The following is a 5040-nucleotide window of genomic DNA, read 5'->3' as shown; positions in this document are numbered from 1 at the left end:
GGGTATGACCGTATTTTGACCTCTTAAAGCGATATCAGTCATTTCGATAGGGTCGACTTTTTGAGTGGAGTTGCCCTTTAACTTTGTCGAGGTACGACCCGCCAGGCATTGTTCTCCGATCCGGCCGCTCTAAGATTTGTAGGTTTTCAGAATCCTCATACCAGCCCCTTATGTTGATATGAGGGGCTGATATGACGGACTCTGAGAAGCTACAAATGCCTGGGCGGCAGGATCGAGAACAATGTCTGGCGGGTCGTGCCTTGACAAAGTTAACCACATTCAGCTCCTAGGAGACGAGACACAGTCAGCGGTCTGCAGAACAAACGGCACGGGCGTCCAGTGGGTTGGAAGCATTCTATGATATTGCGTTAGTCCGCCCGCATCAGTTTGTTCCGGGATGAGTGGTCCTTTCAGGTTATACAAACGAGCACGCACGAAAACCATGTCACTTATAGCTCGACGAGATGTTATGCAGAGAGCAGACTTAAAAATGCGATAGCTTTTGATGCGATGAATGGCTCTTTCAACATGGATCCTCACAGATGCAATCCGTCGAGCCTTTGTTACCTCAGATTCTGACAGCCGGGGCTTTCCTGATGAAAGAAAAAAGGAACATTCAAGTTACTAAGCCCCACAAGAAAGTATGCCACAGCATCTTTCCACGCTCCTTTCCAGGCACGTAGCCAGAGGGGGGGGGGGGGGGGGGGGGGGGGCATGGCACCCGAAATCTTCCATTTTGCTGGAACCTCCTCTCCCCCTCCCCATCATACAGCATTTTGTCCTGCGTGCCCCCCCCCCCCCCCTCGAAACAAACTCCTGGCTACGTATCTGCTCTTTTCATATATGCAAGGTATGTCAAACGAGCAAACCAAAAATTGAGGAGAGCCCACCACCAATTTCGTCTAGCCATGCAATCAAAGGCTTATCCAAAACCACGAAGCCCTAGCCAGGTGTGGTTGTCTACACACATCCTTTCTGTTTTATGTTCTTTTACTTCTAGGTATCGTAGAGTGAATCACCGAACAATGTACGTCATATAGAACTTGTTACAGAATGTGTTGGTCTCACTTTACGCTTTACGTAGGTAGGCCACATGGGCAGTCTCAATGTTTTTAGGTTTTTGCAGGGCTAAAGACTAAGTGTTTCATTTGAGTATCTGCACATTAAATTTAATACACCCTAATCCTAAGCAAATTGTGCCATGCTTCTCACAGAGACATGCTCAAGCAATGCCTTTGCTGAAGCCCCAGAATGAGACAAAGAAAAAATACTGTTTATGCACCAGTTTGAGTAATATACTTGGAAGTTTCCACTGGCAGAAGTGCCAGGCTGCACATGAGAAACAGACGGGCCTAATGATGATCTCTTCGAGGATACTCTGTTTACAAGAAGAAAATAGCTTGGTTGAGATATAAAGTTGCTTATTCCCCTGAAGATTCAACAGATTACAAAGCCATTATTGCAACAGAGTAAAATGTTATTAAAAACCTTCCCTACGATAGATTTCTTTATATATACCTTTTTATTCGCCGTAGCATGGGCGCTTCCATGTTGGAATCATGTGACACAGCCACCATTATGTAGCTTCACTGATCGCTTTGCTCGCCTCGTCACATCTTGGCAAATGCATCAGTATTCGTGTTTTTGCGTCTGTTTTCATTACATTTCTCATCTGATTAATCGTTACATGCCTATTTTTCACATGCCTTAACTGCTTTCCATTCGTACTTGCACAACCCTAATGGGTGACTTTGTACAATGTTTGGACCATTTTCAGAGCCGGCCTACCAGCCGTGCAACTTTGCACAGGAACATCTTGTTAAAATTAGCGCAAAGACAAGGGAGGAAGAACATAGAGACAGGATAACGCTTTTAAACAAATGTAACATCAGAATCATGCAAATTGCTTGTTTATAATAATACCACTGTATAAGTTATATTTTTGTTCTCACTATATAAACTTTTGTTTATCAATGTACTGTTTTCAATTAAAATAAGAGCCATCGAAGTCACTCGCTTTAGTGATTTTCTAACCGACACTGACAATGTGTGATGCCAAAAAAGAATTATTCATTTGTGTCTGGCATTGTCGAGGTCGTATAGAAATTTGTTTTCAACAGCCTGGGCCGACAAAATGATCGTTGAAATTTGCACTGCGCGACATTGCTCACGCACAGGCGCTCTCTCGCATCTTATGTAGCAAGGGTTGGAGGAAATAAAATTTTACTATTCAGGTTAGTGCCCCTTTGAACAATTTACGTGACATCAGCTCCAGGGAAAGACAGCAATCTCTTGTTCGCCTTAAGAGTGCCGCATTATGTAGCAAGCTGATCTGTTCAAACAAGCAAATGTCTGCCCATACAGGTTTATGAAAAGCGCGCCAGGAATTCAACCAACCTCAGCTAAAAATGCCTTTTTTTTTGTGTGTGCATTTTAATATTATTTTGCGAAAGATGCGCGAAAGACAAAAGTTCGGCATTTAGTTTTTTTTCACTTAGCCCATATCGAGAGCATGTTGTGAGTATACTTCTGTAGACAGAATGTTTTATTTTCAGAGGTCGACAATGCGAAAAACGCTTAGTTAGTAAATGTTTCTACCTGCAATGGACCATAGAAATATTTTTGGATACCAGATTTCGAAAAAAACAAGCCAATAAAAAAAAATGCTTCCTCTTTAGATTTGCTATGTAAATATCAAGGTATTCTAGCTAACGATGTTCAAATAAAATTGGTGCCCCCGAAAAGCAGGCAGTGGACACTAAACTTGTGAGTCAAACTGTTGTTCACGGTTAAGCACATTACTTTTTCGTTATGTTTTCAACCGGTATTTTGATTATACGTCAGTGCATTATTTTTCTATCTTTTTTATTGTGGAAGTTAGTGTTTGTAAACACGGCTGAACATGCTTGTTATCCTCCTTTGGCATCAGACCTCACTACCAAATGACAAGTTTGAACACGTGAGCCATGAGCTATGTCAAAAAATGCACAATTTAGACACACAACCACTTAGCAAGTATTGGAGTGGCGCTTTACCTGTTTTTTTTTTATTTCTTGCTGAAAAGCAAGAATTATATTAAAATAAGCAAAAACTTCATAAAACGCTCACACAGCCGCGAGACTGCTCAGTCCGAACGAAACCAACTGAAATAAAGCCACGTAATCGCAACTATTGCGCTAGCACCTTCTATGGACCAGTTGGGTAATTACTCAGATGGAGAGGCCTATAGTAATTGAATATTCACAAAAAAAAGTCAAATAGGACATTTTAGTGATTTATAGAGCGTAAGGTCGGTCTGCCAGGGTGGGGCGACACTGGTTTACACTGTAGATGGGCAATTTTACCAGTGCAGTACGACTGCTAGCCTGGGGCCTTTAACGTGCTCACGCAGTAGTGATACACGACCCCACGCCGGTACGATGCTCACCCAGATCGATACGGGCAGGGGTGGGGCTCGAACTTAGGATACCTGGGTTCTGCAGCACGAGCTTTCGCTCCACGCGCGTCCAGCTGAGTGTGCGGTTTAGCCCACTCGGCCAGCGATCCCCCTTGAATATTCACAATATTTTAAACATGACATGCAAACACAAGCCGTTTATGAACAGTCAGGCCACGCAATAACCTCACCTCTTGTAAATGCAGGCATGTTCATGTTGATTCCTTGCGCTTCCAAGTAAGGTTCCAGCGTGAAGTCTCGGTCTGCCATGATCTCGTCCCTTTTTTGGAGGTAGTCTTCAACGCCATAGGTCCGAATAATCTGAGGCTCTTCCTCCAAAGACATCAGAAACAAACATTATCTGCCCATTAGGCGCAATTACAGTCAGACATTTAACAGCATTTGCTGCTTTATAAGCAGCAAATACTGTCACAGTTTCAGCACGGGCCATTAACTTCTTTGGCCTCTGCAAGGTAACCTCGGTGCAATAAAAAATACAGGTGGTCTTGGCATACCGATTCTCCACAAAAGAGGCTGGCATGCTGGTCTGCCTGCGTGATCGTGGGAGCCAGATGACAACATACTCCATAATCATTTTCAGGATTTCAAGCATCTTCTTGAAGATGGCACAAATGCGGCTTACTGATATGTTAAATCTCCGCGCAAGGTGACCATAGAGAAGGCCCAGACGTAGTCTCATTAGAGTAAGGAGAAGCTGATCATTCAGAGGCATGCGTGATTCTGCCGTGGTCGTCATGGATACCATTTCAGCTAGAGACAGAAGCACAGCCCTTGATATTCCAGTGAAGAACTCCATGTCAGCACTGGACATTGTCAGCCAAACTCCAACTTTTTGAGGACCCTTTTGTGCAGTAGTTGTGATCGGCAACTTCAAGAACCTCCCACTGGGTCCCCTGGCTCTTCGTTGCCACCTGGAAAGTGGAAAGTGAAGACTGCACATGACAATATTTACAAAGAGCAGTACCCAACTCATGTTGTTGCTTCAGTGCTGACTTTCTTAAAACCAAGTTGGGCATGTACAGATATTCCGAAACACATAAAACCGGTTGGGCATGTACACACTGCCCCAGCGACTCCTTTGGCAGCAGCGTTCGCTGGGGGCTGCTGTGCAGAGAGAAAACCGAAAAATCATTTTCACTGGACAACAAAGCGGGACCTGACCAGCAAGCGCAACTGTCTGCTCACCGTGTTCGGTAGCCTCGTGGACCTTTTCACAGCCGTGAACTTCGGCGAAGGGTGTCCAACGTCCGCAGCAGCAGCGGTCGCTGGGGCCTGCTATGCAGAGAGAAAACCGAAAAGTAATTTTCATGAGACAACAAAGAGGGAGCTGACCAGCAAGCGAAACTCTCTGCTCACCGTGCTCGGTAGCCTCGTAGACCTTTTCACAGTCGTGAACGTCGGCGAAGGGGGTCTAAAGTCTGCAGCAGCAACGGTCGCTGGGCTGCTGTGCAGAGAGAAAACAGAAAAGTTATTTTCATGAGACAACAAAGAGGGAGCTGACCAGCAAGCGCAAGTGTCTGCTCACCGTGTTCGGTAGTTTCGTGGACCCTTTCACAGTCGTGAACGTCGGCGAAGGGGGTCCA

At 44.8% G+C, this 5040-nt stretch overlaps 1 pseudogene; it reads right to left on the bottom strand.

The window, feature by feature from the left end:
- Nucleotides 1-279: 279 nt before the first annotated feature.
- Nucleotides 280-4268, bottom strand: LOC115327027 (annotated as a pseudogene).
- Between the last annotated feature and the right edge of the window lie 772 nt (nucleotides 4269-5040).

This window comes from Ixodes scapularis, unplaced genomic scaffold (genome assembly GCF_016920785.2).
Source record: "Ixodes scapularis isolate PalLabHiFi unplaced genomic scaffold, ASM1692078v2 ptg000830l_1__unscaffolded, whole genome shotgun sequence".
Taxonomy (NCBI): domain Eukaryota; kingdom Metazoa; phylum Arthropoda; class Arachnida; order Ixodida; family Ixodidae; genus Ixodes; species Ixodes scapularis.
This window is presented reverse-complemented; position numbering and strand designations above follow the sequence as displayed.